Below are 19,318 nucleotides of genomic sequence, written 5' to 3' on the forward strand. Positions count from 1 at the left end.
TAAGAGCTTATTTTACAATTCTTGCTTCCAAGATGAAGCAATTGAAGATAACCAGTCAGTTTGACAGCACCTGGGTCTACATCTTTTTATATCAGTATCAGTTCTAATGTATTCAGGCCCCCAAGGACATGGGAGGCCAGGCAGAGCAGACAGTGAGGACCATCATAAAAAAAAACTTTATATTGTTGAACCAGAGTGCAGCCTCCCCATCTGTCAGTGGAGTAAGCTCAGCTCAGTTGTTTATAGGCTGAAAGAACTGAATGTAGCCAACCTTATTCTTAAAAGACTGATTTAAAGGTGGTGATTCTGAGATGCACGTTTAAGAGGAATTCTGTCTTTCTTGTTGAGCTGCCAGTTTACACATTTTTTCTAGGATGCCTCATCCTAAAACTAGCTGAGGGAAAATCTCAGCACCATCATGTAAATTGGTTTAGTTCACTCTGAAATGCTGCATAACTGAAACTTGCTTTCAGGTGTCTACAGAAGACCAATATGGCAAATGTACCTGTGTTGCAGCACTGACAAATTACTACACAGTTCTCCTGGTATTGGCAGCCTAGCATTAGGAAGATCAAAAAATTTCCTTCAGAGAAACAGAAAAATATTAGAAGGCAGGTCCTTTATTACAGATGGCTTAAAAATTCCTTAAAATATTTCAAAACTTGTCTATTTCCATCAAACATTAGAAAAACAAAACCTGAACAGTGTTTTCTTCAGGTTTTAGGGTTGCTATTTGTTGCTTCTTTAATAAGGGAAAATAAATTTTGGGCCAGCTTATCTCCTTGTGAATTCAAGAGGAAGAGTCCTTATCAAAGTTAAATAAAAATGAATTATGGATTTGTTTGTTGTTTTTTTTAAACCCAGAACAATATAAATATTTCATATAAATTGTTTGTACTAAAAAGAGAGGAGGAGGAGGTCAAGGTGCATTTCTACTGTAAGAAGGAAAAAGATGACAAAATATCTCAGAAGGAGCTCTCCTATGCAGTAGAGAAGAGGAAGGAGAGAGTGGTTCTCAGAATTCAATTAATACTAATTAAGCTACTTATCTAGCACGAGAGAAAAAACCTTTTATTTTGTTGTCATTTTATCATTACTGATACATACAAATCATAAGATAAAGCCTACTCTGCGGTAGAAACAATTTGTAAGTAACATGGACATACCAGGTAAACTTAACAAAGCAGACAAAAGCAGAAATCATTTCTTGAAAGCTGCACTATTTCTGTATCTGAAAAACCATCTGGTCTTTCCTTCAGGGTTTTAGGAGGGTGGCTTTTGGTTGTATGCTGATATAACTGCAGTATTAGAAAGGCTTTAGCTGGCCATCAACAGTTTCTGAAATTTACAGAACTATGAAATTTTCTGTAAGAACTCTATTTTCTAAGTTACTTTGGGAAACAGATATGGAAAGAGAGAATAAGATTCCTTAAAAGCTTGTTAAAAGTTGATTTCCATTTTGAAAGAATTGATGGCAATTTGTCTCAGAGCATCATATTTGGGCAGAACTAAAAAAATCTAAAAAAATTCTGGATCTCCTGGGACAACCTATCATCTGTTCAAACATGGGATCATATGAATTGATTTCCATTCAATGAAAATTCAGAAATTCAAAAATGTTGCAGGAAAATACTTCCAGATTATGAAAACAGATCTTCTTGAGAAAACCTTGTCACTGGTATATTTCCAAGCACTCCTGTTTATTATGTGCTGCAATACATGGGCATAATTTATACAATGCACACAGGGATCAGCAATATTTCTAGTAAAAATGAACAAAACACAATTGTTCTCTTCACTGCAAGCATTTAAATACCAGCTATCCAATTAAATCTGGGCAAAGGATGACAATTCACTCCTTAACTTTCCAGGAGGAATGAATTCAAATGTTCAGTTCCTAGCACTGACAGTGTTCCAAAGCTGGTTAGCTGTCTCTTGCCAAGACTTAGTTTCAGGGAAATGTAAGCAAAATTCAGACAGACTAATCTCTTGAATTACTGAATCATTTAATTATAGTGTTATGTACTGCATATCCACTCTTGCAGGAGTGGATAAACAGTTTTTCATTGAGAGGAAAGGGCATGCTCATCAGTGTTAGACACACAGAAACAGTTCCAGCCATCAAGGCAAACATCAAGTGCCACCTGGAATTAGTCAGGCCTGCAGCCCCCCATCCCATGTGCCAGGGAACTGCTTTGGTGTTCAGAAAAACTTTTAAGTGCCTGTGTGTTTTGAGTCTATGTTCTCCTAGGCTAAAACCACAAAATTTAATTTCTCTTCTCAGGAGACCGAACTGCAAGTGCACAAAGTAATTAACCATTAGCAACTGATGTATGTTATAGTGCTGGAGAGGAAACTGCAGAGTATAGAACTATTATCTCCTACTAATAAAGCTCAGAGGAGCTTTTGACTGCTTATTGAACATAAGTTATAGAAGGTAAGAAGGACAAGTCAGAGAAGGCAAATGCCTGAAATTCATGCACCTGACAAGCATAACAACGATGAATATAGAAGCTCTGATGTAGACCTCTGTAGGAAACTTTGTATAATTGTGTGGTCTTTCCTGCTGTGAAGTTATAGCAAATACTGCTAAGCCTTCTATTAAAAAGTGTAGCCAAACTCTTCTTTGAATTTACATTTTTGTGTGTGTGTGTAAGGCTGGAGTAGAAAAGTGACAAATTTTAACAAAGGCAGTGTAGATGAAAACAATCCTGCTTCCTGGGAAGTTCAGGAATGGAGTCAAAAAACGCAGAAGTATACATAGCAGCAGTAAAATATTAGGGTTTTTTAATTTCCTCTACTAATCAGATTAAGGGCTTCAGCATTACACATATAGCATACACTTATAATTAGTAAATAAGCAGAAAATTCTGCTTTACTAAGGTAAAAGATAATCTCTAATGTTAAAAATAGTCTTCCTGGGCTCTATACAGCATGTTGGGGGAATTTATTCCAACTTTATTCCATAATACTACAAGTATTTTTCTAGACAAACACTAGAATATACAATGTCCTCTGAAAAGATACAGTAGCTAAGGCTTTAGTGTGAGCTTTTCCAGCAGATGTTTTGGCTCTAATTTTGGCTCTAGTTTTAATTCTCTGATGACCCAAGGTACACTATAACTGCTGGCTACTTGAGAACTAGAAATGCACAGAGAAGCTAGAATCTACACCCGAAAAAAGGTCAGCTAATGAGGCTCTGACATTCCCTGTTCTGCCCACATGTACTGGCTTTCCCATTCCTGTGGAGTTTTCTGAGAGAAACTATCTAGTTCCCTGAGGTAGTCTGCAAAATGTTACGTTTTGAAAACAGTAGCTGAATTACCAATGTTGATTTTGCAGTGCACTTCTCTGTTAAAAAAAGAGGTTTATACTCAAACATCTGAACTAATTAAGAAGTGTTCCCATATGTCATTATTCAGAAAATCTAAGTCTTTGAAATGGCCCTGTATCGAACTTCTTTTGAGACTGTATGAGTATAGGATGACAATAAAAAAGTTGCTTCAATTTTAAGATTATCAGAAAGTGAGGCTGGATTATCTCTAAAGCATCCTAATAAAAAGATTCGTGTCCAACAATAGAATCATTTAGCAATAACTTAAAACATTGATGACTCACTGACACCCTGAACCCCAAACACACACGTTAAGATTCCATAATTGCAGCCAGGAGAAAAAGTCCAAATTTAATATTGAGGATGAAATATAATCTTGGTTTCACATCACAAAGCCCCATGCCCAGCATCATTCACTATCATTAACAGATAGACAAAATATGAAGTCTTAATGTTCCATATATACTGATTCTAGAAGTCACACAAGAAACTCAGTTTTGAAGGTAAAACTTTCACTCGTAATAAAAGATACTGTTCCAGTGTATTGAGTTGTAGAAATAACAACTCTTTTAAAGACACATCTTTTAAACCAAACAACTATAAAGGTGTCTTCCACACCACTGAATACCCATTAGTGTACTGTCTCAGACACTGAAAGCAAACTGACATTGTCTTTTGGGAATCAAGGTGGGCTCAGGAGGAAATTGCATCTGTGAAGCAGTATTAAGGAACAAGTTCTGCACTTTTATGAGGTTTCCAGAAAGTTCTGGACAAACTTCTCTCCCAGTTGCATCTTAACTGTAAATGACTTCAGTGACTTTAACCGGAATGACACAGTACATAACTGTAACACTAAACTATAGAAAAATTATTATTTTAGTTTATAATTCATAAGAGTAGAGGGGTTGGCAAGGAACCCTCACTTGAACTAGGCTGTATTTCTTCAGAGGAAACAGATTTACGTCCATAGCAGAAATTCTGGCTTCATTTACGTCAACAGCAAAATTTCAATTGACTTCAAGGCACTAGATGTTACTTGGAATACTTATTTGAAGTCCCTCATTACTTCTTGGGTTTTTTATTAAATACACTGAATGGCTGGAAAACACATGAAATTAGGGGACCTACCATTTAATGAAATAATCTAGATTTCTATCCTGTGGTCAGGAGACTATGCTCTGTGTGTATGTGGAACTATGCATGTGTGTGAATATGATTTAGCATTGGAATTACTCAGAAAGGTGATGTACAGCCCAAACCCCTCCTTAAGCATGGGTTTATCCCTGTGTTTTTGACATGGGATGGGTAGAAGGGCAGGAGAACTGGAGCTATGATGATGCAATGACTAGTAATTAAGGTTTATCTAGCAGCAGGACTAATTGTTCATCACCCTGTAAAAGAGAAGTAACATGCCTTTCCTTTATGGTGGGGCCATGTCTGTCTGCCTTTCCTACATGGCACACTGCCGTGGCACCAAAGCAGAGCAGACTCTGCGTGTCCACCTCACTCCTCTTTATGTGCAGATGGTCATGAGGATGTAGGAAGCAGCAAGAACAAGACTGCAGGGACTGGGAAAGTGGAAATTGATTTGCTTCCTTCACAGAGGAGTATGCTGCTCCTTGATGTTTGCAGAGCATGAATTTTAGTCTACCTTCATCTCTTAACAAAGAACACTGTAATGACAGGTTATTCATGTTGCTCCTTTTTGGGCCAGACACTTAATAAGCTTAGTCAGAGCTTGGAAGTGACTCTCTCCAGTGTGTGTGCAGCATAAGAAATTCTCCTTTGTTTAGCACCCAAAACTGACTGAATTAAGGAACTTGCTTTTATAACGTAAAGAAAATCGAATATAAGATTTATTCCAGTAAAGAAACTTACTTCAAAGTTGACATTTCTGGTTTTGGAGCTCTTTCTTTACATTTTTTGTTAGTCAAAATTCAGAAGACTAAATTTATTAAGCAGCTTATCAATACTTCATAATAGTAATGCTGTGCTGAAGAAAGTAAGGCTACACCTATTTTTTAGGATCTTAATTTATCTTTAACTGACTTTGAGATCTTTAGCTGGAGAATCTTAGCAATATCTGGTCTTCTCAGCTCTTGAGTAACCACTGCTTTTCCTGACTGCAAGTAGCATTATCTTTACGTACATTAAAAAAAGGAGTCTATACTTGACTTTGTGGTTTATTGCTCAGTTTTGCTCTACTGTAGCTGAAGTGAATTAAAAACAGAGTGCGTGTGAAAATGTCTCACTTCCCTGAGAAGTTTGAATGTCATTGTGGCTTCAAGACACTGAGCAGCTTAGTGTTTTTTACCATTGCTGCTTAGAAACTATGGAGGATGTCACAGGAATGGGAAGTATGGATTTTTAGAGAAAAGAATAAAAGCCTCAGTGTTGAAGTATTTAGAAGGTAAAGAATCATCATTGTTATTTTTTCTCTTTCAAAAGAAATTCTTCGATCATAAAATAAGTATCCTCTAACCAATAAATTCAGTGCTGGATAGGGGACATACATTGTGAGACCTTTTTTTTTTTTTTTTTTTGTATTATCAAACATGTGAGTTATTGAGGAGTGAAAATTATTTTTCTGAATAAGAGATTAGAATTGGATCTACAGGCATTGCAATGCCTGAATTTGTGTTCCACAATAGCAAGATTAAAGGTTTATTGGATTAGATCAAAGAATGGAACCGAATTGCATTTTTGAACTCTGTTGCCCTTCTGTAGCAGCATCCTGACGTACATACTGTATAGTTTGTTCTCTTTAATCATGATGTTTTACACTATAATTATGAATTTACTCAGTGTTGCTTTTTTGATGTTTTCTTTTAAAAATAAACATAGGAAACTTCTAAAATAACATCTAACCTATGCTTAGCCATAAATTACCCTGGGAATATCAAAGCCTAGTTATTTTTTGTATTTAGTCCCATCTTACTCTGCATTTGGTTTCACTATGGTCTATAAAGCACCTGCCACAGTAGAACAAATACGAATTAAGGCTGTTAGGTGCTAATATACAACAAATAACTAATAGCTGTATCATGAAACTGTAACAAAAAATATTTCTGAACAGATGGTCTGGAGGCCAGAATTAAAATACATCAAAAAGGTTTACGTATTCTCTATAATCTTCCAAAGCTCAACATTATGATTTTTCCAATGAATTGAACAAGTACATTTTTTGAGGTTCCCTTATCACCAGGAGTAATTTTCTGCTTTTGCAAACTTGCACAAACTAATCAAATAGTAATAAGAAAGGTCTTGCCCCTGTTCTCATAGACATTAATCAGAGTTTGGCATTGACTTGGAAATGATCAGTAGTGGATGGAGAATTATTATATTAAATAGAATGCGCAAGGGGCTGCAGTTCTGACTTGGAATTTTGTTAGAATCCTCACAGTGATTTTTATTGTTGATTTTTTCCTTAACCTACTTTGCTAAAATAATTCAGTGCTTCATTGGACAGATTCTCATTTTACCTTGCTTTACATAAAGATAACCCCATTGTCTGGAAAAATATTAAAATATTGAATTACTGGAATTTTCTTTACTAGGGAGAGTCATTAGATAATTTCAGTAATTAAGATTAAATTAAAAAAATAATTTAAATTATCCGTAAATTTTAAGAAACTATTGAAATAAAAGACAAAGCAGAAGAAACATTTATCTACAGTATTCTCATAGTAATTGTATCCTCTGCATCAAAAGACCTGAAGTCAAGGACAGTCTTAGGCAAAAGCATTAATGCAAGTGAAATCAGTAATGTGCCTTGGTAATTAAGAAATTACGTTTATAAAGCTCTTTCTCCACATTTTTCCCTTTTCCACTTCATTGAACTGTATTTGGTGATCTGTGACTCATCACAGATCCTGACAATATAGATGTCAATGTTAGAAATGCGCTGACTTTCTGAGGGCCAGGATTTTTATTTGTACAGTTTTATTTTCAAGACTTATCTTACAAGCATTTTACCCTTCAGGGCTTGCTGGTTTCTCAGTTAAGAAACTTAAATTTTTTCTATTAAGTTTAATATTGTCACAGAAAAGAACTGTACACTTTCCAGCATCTAACAACCTCTATGTACTTTTTTTGTCCTGGTTGAGATGATATTTTCAGTCAACTTTGTCCTACTTTATCTTACTCATCCCTTTTCTCCCTTCTGTTTATGGCTAATCCTTGATTCCTTCTCCCTTTCTTTTGTTTTTCATTCATGTGCTTATTTTTTTCCTTCTGACTAAATGAAGTTATTTACTGAAGTAAAGACCAAAGCTGCAGATGCCTCTCGGGGACTCTCCAAAATCAGTATCTTTGCCTTTATTGAAGATTTTTCCTCCTCTCTTCCTACACTTCTAGAAATCATTACATGAGACAGCTTCTGCCTTTGTATCCTAAGACCAGATGACCTCAGGCAGAAGACTGTGTCACATGCCAGACCAGCTGGTGCTTGATACTGAGGAACTTAAAACTTTTTTTGTATCCCTTAACCATTGCATCTTGCCTGTCAAATACTGGGACAAAACCTATGTAACTGACATTGAAAATCTGCTTTACTGATAAAGACCAAAGCTCTCTACACTTTTAAAGAGACAATAACACGCAATTGACTATTTTTAATACAGTGAGTATAAAAATTGCAGTTCTCCAGATAAAGATACATGTAATTAGAGTGATTACCATACACCAGTAAACCATTACTGCTGTTATAAAACCATAAACTGTTATTCAATATACTATAAAATTCAAAATCTAATTGAAATTGCTAGTTTAGCATAGTTCCTACAAGCTTTCATTCTTTAATATTGTGAAATGAATGGGGTTTTTGTGGAGCTATTACTTGTTACTGACAAGCAATAACCACTGGAATGAATCTCCAATTATCACCAGCCATTAATCATATTTACTGTCATCTGTGATGTCAAAAAAAAATTCAATATTATTCTAAACTGCAGAGAGGAATTTATGCCTCATCTTTTAACTCAGATGGTCCTTTGGTGGGTTGAGCAAGGAATTACAAAGGGCTATTTTAATGCTAAGCACAATATTCAGTCTTGCACTTTCTTGTTTATAAAAAACCCAGATACCTTGCAGGTTTATTTCTCTTCAGCTATGTGCAATTTATAGCATAATCTGTTGTTAGCATGATGTTATTGAATTCACATGGCTTTAAAAATATGAAAGTATAGAGATCATCTGAGCATGTTGATCAGTAGTCTGTTCCAGCCAAGCACTTAATGTTACTTACAGGATGCAGGCTTGAGCAAGAGATGAAGTGTCTTTGGAGATGAGAGTGTAAATAATTGGCAGAGCCTTCATTGTGGTGCTTGAGCATTCAAACAAAATGAGCTAATTCAGAACATCGATCTACACTTCTAATCTTGTTCTTTGTATAGATTCTATTGTTTGCTTCAAAAAAGTGGTTGGGGTTTTTTTGTTGGTTTTTTTTTTGTGTTTCTGGGTTTTTTTGGTTTTTGTTTGCTTGTTTGTTTTTTAACCTATGCAGTATGTACAAGCCATGCAAGTACCTCTTTGGGAACAAAAGGATAGGAAACTGTTCAGTACTTTAGTAGTGACTGGACTGGCCAAATGTGCACTGTAGGCACTGCACATAAAAAGCCAGGCTTGCCAAACAAGACCTGCTTATGGTACCCTAGAAAATTCTTGATATTGTGGATAACAGCACTGAAACACTAAGAGAGCACTGTGGACCTTATTCTGAGATGAGATTTCTTCTATACTACAGCAAAACCAGTTCATGCACCAGTCAAGTACCTTCAGAGTCTGTCATCTTTAGATGGCATAAGACTTCAGTTTAGAAAGCAAGGAAGCACCCGTCTAAAATGTATAGTGAATAATATCATTTATAAAAAGTAGTGAAATCCTAAATGTTATGTTTACTATCCTGAGTTGTTCAGTTATGGTTTCATCCACTTTTCATAATCCATCAAAGACAGAAGCTCTGAAACATGGATCAGCAGAGCAGGAATAACATCTGTTCATAATATCCTGCAAATATCCAGCAGAGTATCTTTTTGAAAGAAGGATATGAGAATTGCCAGTTGAATACATATCAAAAAAAGCCCTAAAATAGGTACACAAATTGTGTCTCCTCCAAAAGATCACCTGCAAAGCACAGGGCAGTTGCTTGTGTTTGAAGTAGAGATGTATTTATAAAATTGAGTATATTAGTGCTTCTGGGAGTGAAAGTCAGAGGTTGACCATGCTATTAATTTTATTATTCCAGTTTATATAACCGGTGTTCCACATTTTTAAATACTGCATTTTCACTAAAAGCAGAGCCGCGTAGCTGACCATATAATTTATAATCCACAATGTGCTACCTGAAGAGGTCACATTAAGATTGTCCTCTCTGAAATTCTCTTGAGATGCTGTCACTGCTCACTCCATTATTTAAAAACTGTGGTTAGGTAGAAACACTTGTAATTTTCCTCCTAGATGTAATTGAACGTTATTCCTCTGAAGCATAGTAAATTTTTGGCCTAGCTGTGTTTTCTTAAATTAATTGACAACTTTGGAAGTTTATACATTGAATATAATATTAGACTCCAGTACTGTAATGATAAATTACTAAAAAAAATAAGTGCCTAAATTAATTGAACTACCAGAAAAAAATTTGTCATGAGAAAACTTTGGAACATGATTCTTTCCTTGAGTGCAACTCCTAAACTCTTCCATTTATTATTTTGTTGATGTTTTCCTGGGTTATTCAATGTGGAACTTGAGTAGTTTGTAAATTTATTAAAAAATAATAGTAGCAATGATTACTATGTGTAGATGAGGTTTTAGGTTGAAGAATTCATACTGACATTTCATTTCTGATATTTAATAAACATTTTAACATTTTCAGAAGAAATTACTAAATTTTTTCAAAAAAGTTATTTTTCCATTAGCATTTTAAAACTGCTGTAGTCAAAATTTATCTTGAAGTAATGCATTCACTTGTGTTTGTTCTCAAGGCAACAGTTTATAACAGAAATAACAGAAATAAGAGTATTTAAAATGTACTTGAAATTCTCAATTTATTAGGGTAAGGCAGTAGTAATTCTGTCACACATTTGTTGTCTTTCATTAGTATGGAATTGTATACAGTCTTAGGAGGAAAAAATACACAACCAGTAACTCCTTCTTGTAATAATACATAGCTTTCCTTTAAAGATGATAATAGACAAGTGTTTGCTGATTCATCAAGTATGTGTACAGCATGGAGCCTTTAAACCTGAGCTGTCCTTTAGGCACATATTCAGAATCCTCCTAACTTTAAAGGGAAGAACACCCTTGAGGACAACAGTAAGAACAATATGTTTCCCTTTGCCCCATCCTCTTCTCTCTTATTTGGTGACATCAGACATTTTTGCATTACCCTTTTTTATGGCTACAGCAGAAGATTCTGTGTGCCATAAGCATGAATGGCATTCAGACTAAAACATGAGGAAATGTCATGGATTTTCATACTACAGTGGAAAATGTGTTATGAGTTGCTGTTAACTGTAGCTCAGAAATGGAAATGGACACAGTAATTTTTGCGTAGCAATTGCTGTTCAGCCCCTCCTGCCATCACTGGGCTGCAAGTATTTTCAAATGTAAACGAGTGCATTGTCAAACCTTGAGACTGGTGAACTGCACCACTGGGTTTTGGTAGCAAGTGCAGTGAGGACAAATCTCACAGTGGCCATTACAGCCATAATCCACTCTTCATGTTACTGAAAGGTTGTGTTACCTTTAAATGACATTGAGTTACTTGGATAACTTATTTTAAAAAGTAAAAAAAAAAATAAAAAATTTCCTAATAGCCAGTGAAAACTAACAGGAAATAAAAATGCATAACTTATAATATGAACCACTGAGAGATACTAGAATTTCTCTGATTTATTCCTGCTAAAGATCTGGCTAAATGGAATTATATACTTCTTGGCTGCTCAGACCGAACAGCTGAATAGATGATAGCTTTAAGATGTCAGCTGAAGTATTGCACAATTAGCATGAATAATTTTAAAATATTCTGTTCCTATAGCAGATCTTGAAATGCATCATCTAATGGACTGTGGTGTTAAGAGCCAAACTCTATTCCAAAAACCAGCAAGACTATACATTTCCATCTTATTTGGTATCCGAAAAATTGTCATTTAAAATTCAAATAGTGACTGAATAATGGCTCTCAAGCAATCATCTGACCATGGCTGGATTTTGCTTTCAGTCAGACCACCTCCAAAGATGGCTCTGGAAGGTGGGAGAGGTGAAGCTCAATTTACTGGCATGGGAAGAACTGAATTTGCAGGAAAATACCGCCATGTGAAATATAAAGTAGTTTTCATTGAACTTACCTTCCTGATATCTTGGTGAAGTTTTGGCCATGTTAATCAAAATCTGCTTGTGAATTCTCATATATGATAAAAGGAAAGCCTTCTTAAATTTGGAGATTTTGTTCATTTTGGTGTTTCTCAGGCCCTGTGGACAGCTCATTCATCCTGATATTGAACTGACACAATTATTTTCAGCAAATACTCCCCCTGGCTTTACTTTTCTAATAGTCCAGCTGATGATTTTATAATAGCTGTGCACATGAACTCTCATTTTTAGATACTACACTCCACACAGATCTGTATTTCTAATGTAAACCAGTACTACAGTAATGTGTACAGCAGTGCACCTAATATTTGTTGACTTTTGAGTCAACCTGCTTTGAGATTGTCTGTGAGGTTCTACATATGGTGGCTGGCAATTTCTTCCTGTTTAACTACTCCTGATAGGTCTTTATTACTTTTCAGTGACTGGAGAGCAGTCAAGCACACATTCAACTCTCATATTTAGTTCCATCTCCAATTTAGTTATAGACCTTAAACTATGCAATTTGTGCTAGTTATTCTATATACCTTGTGTGTTCTGTTCTGCTCTCACTCTTAGCATGCTCCCCAAGGTAATACAAAATAATAATGTACCATATGGCAAATGAAATCAGCTGTAACATCAAACGGTGCCTTTTATCATGAAGCTTTTACAATATGACATTCCCAAGTTTGTAACATAAATATTGCATGTCCTAGAGAAATTCTAGCTGCATTATGCTCCTTTGTCCATTAGAGGTATCCTTGCTGATACTACTCTGAATGTTGGTTTGTTGTTTTTTTTTTTTAAATAAATGCAGCAGTTGTCATTTTGCAAGAATCAGCAACATACAAAGGAGCAGGCAAAACTTCTCAATGTGTGGTCGTCCTGCCAAACTGCAGAAAATTAGTATGAACACAATATTGCATTATCATGAATTGTGCAATATAGGATTGATATGATATTACATTAGTAACAGTAATAATGAGTTTTATGTAGTTTAGAAGGCTTAACTTGGGTTTTCTGAGGGGTTTGTTGGGGATTTTGTTTTTTATTTATTGGTTTTGTTTTGCTTTATTTCTGCAGAGTTACTGAGAATTCATAGAATGTGTTGTTCTCTCAGGTGGTGAGACAGGGAGGTTGTGGATGCCTTATCCCTTGGAGTGTTCAAGGGCAGATCAGATGGGGCTTAGAGCAATCTGGTCTAGTAGGAAGTGTCCCTGTCTATGGCAGTGTGGATGGAACTAGGTAATCTTTAAGGTCTCTTCCAATCAAAAACATTCTATGAGGATTCTGTGACAGTGAAATTCCATATGCATGGGTTCAGACACCTGAAACATGCTGCTTGGAAGCAACAGATCCTCTTCTATGATATTTAAAGGTAACAAAGTTCTATGAAGACTTAAAGCATTTCTCCTACAAGGCAAAACTCTAAAGAGAAATCTATTTTGTGGATATACTAAACAGATGCAATAAGCTAATGATGTTACAGTCATCAGAAATCCTGTAAGTGACAGTTTCTTAACAGCTGATGGTATACCAGCATTTCTTGCTAGCTCTAGGTTTGTGAGAGGAAGAGAGAGGTAAGGATTAAGCAGACAGGAAAATGGTGGAAATGTAATGTTCAGTTATGAATTTTTCTTCCCATCTTATGCTTGTTACAAAAAAGTAATTTCAATCTATTCTAAAAGTATGTCTAAGAAGCTGAGATTGGGAATTGGTTGAAGGATAGAGGCCAAAGAGTTGTAGTCAATGGAAGAGTTTAGTTGGAAGCCTGTTTCTAGTGGAGTCCCTCAAGGGTCAGTACTGGGGCCAGTACTATTCAATATATTTATTGATGACTTGGATGAGGGAATAGAGTGTACTATCAGCAAGTGTACTGATGACACAAGACTGGGAGGAGTGGCTGACACCCCAGAAGGCTGTGCTGCCATTCAGAAGGACCGAAACAGGCTGGAGAGTTGGGCAGGGAGAAACGTAATGAATAACAACAAGAGCGTGTGTAGAGTCTTGCATCTGGAAAAGAACAGCCCTGGGTACCAGTATAGGCTGGGAACTCAGCTGTTGGAGAGCAGCACAGGGGAAAGGGGCCTGGGGATGCTGGTGGATGGAAGGATGACCATGAGCCAACAATGTGCCCTGGTGGCCAAGAAGGCCAATGGCATCCTGGGGTGCATTAGAAGGGAGGTGGTTAGTAGGACAAGATAGATTCTTCTCGCCCTCTACTCTGCCCTGGTGAGGCCACATCTGGAATAATGTGTCCATTTCTGGGCCCCTCAGTCCAGAAGGACCAGGAACTGCTTGAAAGAGTCCAGCACCAAGCAACCAAGATGATGAAGGGAGTGGAACATCTCCCTTATGAGGAAAGGCTGAGGAAGCTGGGTCTCAGCCTGGAGGAGAATGAGGGGTGGCCTCATCAATGTTTTAAATATGTAAGGAGCAAGTGCCAGAAGGACAGAGTCAAGCTTTTCTCAGGGGTGACTAACAACAGGACAAGGAGCAATAAACAGGAGCATAGGCAGTTCCATATAAATATCAGGAAGAATTTTTTTCCCTGTGAGGGTGACAGGGCACTGGCACAGGCTGCCCAGGGAGGTTGTGGAATTTCCTTCCCCGGAGGCATTCAAAACCCACCTGGATGTGTTCCTGTGTGACCTGCTGTAGGTGACTCTGCTCTGGCAGGGGGGTTGGACTAGATGATCTTTCAAGGTCCCTTCCAACCCCTAAATTTCTGTGATTCTGTCATGTCCAATTGCATCATATAACATGTTGCTACATTAGCTTCCCAGCTTTTTTAAGCTGTAGATAATGTACAATCTGCACCACATTTACTGCTCCCACTGTGTCACTACAAGCAACACAGCAACTTTCTTCTAAAGAAGGGGAGCAGAGGATAAATTGTTGCTTACTGTTGCCCCAGCTTTGCTCCTCAATAAATATATTAATATATTTTTACTCCTCTCTCATCAGGCTTAGGAAACAGAAGTCTGCTCAAGCTCTAAATCAGCTTCCCACCTGTCACCAACGTAAGAAGGGAGAGGTATGTCATAAGTGATGTTCCTTTTCTGCAGTGTGCATGCAGTGCTCCAAAAGATCAGTACTTGGACAGGATAATGTAAGGTTTGAGAACTTTGAACTGATTTGTTGAGAAAGAACAGTAATACATATAAACCAACTTCCTTTTACACCTTTGTAAAAATACTACTACTTTGGGTTTCTGTAGGGGACTCTAACAATGTTTTATTTAATTATAATAAAATGAAATACAGAAAATGGATTTTATTAAAATAAATTTCAAATACCAGTATAATAAATATTTGCACTGAGGCTAATGGCAATTTTGCTCAAAACCAACATTCATTGCATGAGTAAGTAGAGGCATATGTCCACAGACACATATAGAAGTAATTAGAAATACCAGCAAGGGCAAGGCAAGCATAAACTATTTGAAACAATTCTTTGTACGACTTACACCTTATGCAGAATCGTCTGAATTCCTTACCTGATTTTTTTCAGAAACTGCTCTGTCTTTTTGTCCTTATTTTTATCTTCTTGCTTGTCTGCATTGTATCTACTGCCATTCTCCACTGCTTGCTTACATCCTTGTCACACATGAAACCAGTGTGGACTGTAAATTGATAAACCTGCATTGACAAATATTCATGAGTTATACGTGGGTAAAGGAAAGAATTTTTTTAATTACTCTTCTCTCTGTCTTCCATGGAAACATAGGACAATAAGACTTGGGGTCAAGTTCTGATGTAATAGGTTTGTGCATGTGTATGCTGCCATATTTTTACATTGCTAACCACTTAAATCCACAAGCAAAATCTTTTCGTATAATTATATTTTTTCTGAAAAAACACAATACAAACACACAGAAATAATCTAAGTGCCTTGCAACACAAAATGTGGGCTTCTGAGAAACAGAAGCTACAAGTGTTTGGCAAGATGTCCTTTGAAAGCCCAAGCTATGCCTCCAGAGTGAAGTCATAGTTTGTAGTGCCACAGACAGGATTCATTGCAACATTTATCTGTTTTTTTTAGGCCTGATCCTGAAGTTTACAACAAGGTATCTATCCAAGACAGCTCTGTAGGGTTCAGTGATTTTCACTGAATTATGATCAGGTTTGCAAGAATATTATCTTTATATTGTAAATGTCAGTTTTCTAAATTGCAGTTTAAAGAAGGTTAGTCTGTTTCCTGTTTGGTGGAACAGGACACCAACTCTTTGGTGTTGTTTCTTATGCCAGAACTTATTCCTTGACGATCCCTCCTCTATCTCTTGTTCCTCTTTTCATCAGCTTTTCTTTTGATCGTGTCTCTAGGCAAGAATTTGCAAATTAAAATTGTGTTGTCCTTTTCTGTGAGCTTAACTGTTTCCAACAGTCTCATTTCTAGTCCTCTGACTTCCTTAATTAAGTCCAAGACAGTTATAAATACCTCTATGGAGAATTTAATCATGATTATTTGAAATTACATATTTTGTCATACAAGGAAGTATGAAAAATAATTAAAATTTTGGAATATACAGTTGTGCCAGGAAGTTTTAATTGAATTAATCTCCAGACTCTTGGGATGTCTTTTCCAAAACTAAAAGCATATCTTTAAAATAATTCCTACTTTCATAGGGAACTTAATTTCTTGAGAAGGACAACAGCAGCATTTTTTGGCCCTTTTCCAGTAACATTTATGTCAGAATGAAGACAAAAAAACCATAGACATACTGAAAATGGCTTCCTCTAAACAATGAAAATGGCTCTGCCCTTTGATGCTTGGAGTCCTTGAATGTTCTGCCTCAAAGACTGCATAGACACCAGCAAAAGCCTGCCTGCCACTGAGCCTGGACTGGCAGCTTTCTGTGGCTCAGAGACACACACTAGTAGTACAGTGGACAGAACCCTGGATCAGAGATGAACTTTTCCTAAACCAAGCTGAATTTGGCTCCAGGTTTCTCTTTTTCTCACTGCCAAGTAGCTTTACATATAATAAACACAGTCATCAAAATTTGCTTATGACAAGTAACGCTTGGCTTTTGCATCCTTTATCATGGAGTTCACATCTTCAGATACTTCAGCATCCAGCATGTAATCTGCATTTCCTCAGAGCATGCCACAGCTTTCTACAGGGAGGATGTTAAACGAAAAGTATTCTTATTTGCCTGAAAATTTCTTCCATACAGCTAATACCATGTTTTCAGTGATCAGTTAGCAGGAACCATCTGTCATGTCCCCACCCCCACAGTGCTGAGGAAGCCAGAGACTGAAGGTGAGAAGTGTATTTACTTTTCACAACAAAACCAGCTGTTGTTGTTTCTGTTAGCTGTGAGGTAAACATGATGGAAAAGGTGCCCATCTATCTGTTGTGATTCTCGTGCACTGGGAGCAACTGTGACTTGGTGACAGCAAACCTCTTACAATTTGGGCAAAAATCGCTTTATGGCTCATGTCAGAGGGGCTTGTACAAACACAGCTCATGCTGGGAGATGGAACCAAGAAGCAAAAACTTCAGGCTAGCGAAGTATCAGGGTGAGTTCAGGTAAAATCTCCCCACTTCCCCTGCCTTCCTTTTGGTACAAAGTTATATTGGAAATTAGAACTATTTTTCTTCAATGATAACACAACATTCTGAAATTAAGCACAGCAGGTGAGAACATCCGGCGCAGATTAAAAAAGATATTGCATATTCATGTGCTGAAATGTTTTCCAGTGCTGACAGCTCACTATTCCAAGTGGAAAAGATACACACACTCTGCTGTAGCTCCTTCTCTGCCAATTTCCCTTCATAAAAACTCTCACACCATATTTCTGGAGCTTTGTACTCTACCGTCAAACTAAGATAGATCTTTACAGAGCCAAATAATTTTGACTTTTAATAGAGCTGAAGCATATAGGTATATTTCCAAATTTTTTTGAGGAAGAGAAAAGGGGTGTTTCTTCTCTAAAAGCATTTCATTCCCTTTTTACCTTCCTTCCTGTTGTACAAGGAGAGTGTTCTGCTACTGTGTGAGGATACCTGCAGCATATTTCAGGAGCAAAACATAAACATTGGCAGCAAAGGACACTTTATGCAAATACATTTCCTGAGCGATGGCTCTTCCTCCCTGATGATTCTGGCAAGACATAATAATTTGAGAATATAAGTGGACTACCCTGCCCTCCAGCCCTTTTCTCTAGAGCATGTTGATCTCCTTGCAAATACGATTATGACAAAATGAAAGGCTCATTTGGATGGGAGCTTCTTTTAAAATATGTTCCATATATCACTGTAGAAAATAGCAGAGATAAAGCAGAGCTGAAAAAAAAACACTTTTAGAAAGAAAAAACAGACCATCATGCCTAACTCTATATTGCACTCATTTTCATTTTACAGCCCACCTGTCAGTCCTGTTATCCTTGTCTAGAAAAGAACTTACAGTAAGTCTCTGCTTCAACCAGTTTCCATGGTAACTTGGTTCTGTTTTCAAACGTTTACATAAAAATGGCTTGGTTAAAATGATAATGAGCTGGAGTCCTTGCCCATACCTGCACTACACTGTCCCATTGCTCAAAAATAATCAGATAGAAGTATCACTCAATCTGCTCCAGTTCCCTTGGTTTGTACAACACTGCCTCACTAACCAAGTCAGATGAGTTTCTTTGCCATCTGGAGATCTTGGTTTTCCAAGACATGTAGCATTCAGGGTACTGACTGGTGTTTACACATTTTGTGCTGTGAAGTACAGCATGTTAGGGTGTGGGGGAAGAATCCCTCTGTGTGTAGAGTGCTAACAGTGGGCTGAAAGCTTCAAGGACCATGGCATCTTCTAAGAAATGTATCAGAAGAGGCAGACTGTCTCCCTTCTAAAAAATGTTTTTCGCAAAGGTAGAGAAACCAAATTCTTTCAGGGCAGATCAAGGGGAAATAAAAGTTCAGGAAAAAATAAAAAAAACAAAACCCAACAAATGATAGTTTTAACTGATTCTAAGAATCTTGTGATAGTGTCCCACTACTGTGGATATGAATGCTTTATCTGACCTTTAGTTACCCCTCAGCCTCATTTCATGCTCATCTCTTGATAATAATTTCTGATTCTCTGGCCCTCCATTACTTTGTCTTTGACAGTCCTTTTCATAGTTCTGATTACTTCTTTAGATTGTCTCGAATCTCATCTGAGAAAAAAAATCAATATTCTTTTTATGTAACTAAATCATTCATTGATAACAGAAATGTCAGTTACAGGGAAATCTTAAAAGAACATCAAATGTGGATCTGATAGAGCTTTTCAGCAATTATTCCAAAAACTTGCTGCATTTCATAGAAAATTACACCTTCCCTGTGATACCAAGAGCTCTTAAAATTCTGTACCAGATCTGCTCTTCTAAGTTTTACTGAGTAAGTTAATGAAAAATAATTTTACAGTGGTGTATCCTCCAGGAAAGCATGCCAAAAGTGGCTAAATGTAGGCAAGCACAAGTTAATTTACAACTGAGTTTGTCCAAAGATCTTGGGTTTGGCATGGGACAAAGAACTATTATTTTTCTCTTATAAGTGGTTGCCCAGCTGGTCCTATTAAGCATCTTAAATAATAGAAACAAGTCCATGCATGAACTATGTTGCAGTTTGGATAGAATGAGATGCTGCAGCCTTCCCCTTGGCAAT

Source organism: Heliangelus exortis, chromosome 6, assembly GCF_036169615.1.
Source record: "Heliangelus exortis chromosome 6, bHelExo1.hap1, whole genome shotgun sequence".
Lineage (NCBI taxonomy): Eukaryota > Metazoa > Chordata > Aves > Apodiformes > Trochilidae > Heliangelus > Heliangelus exortis.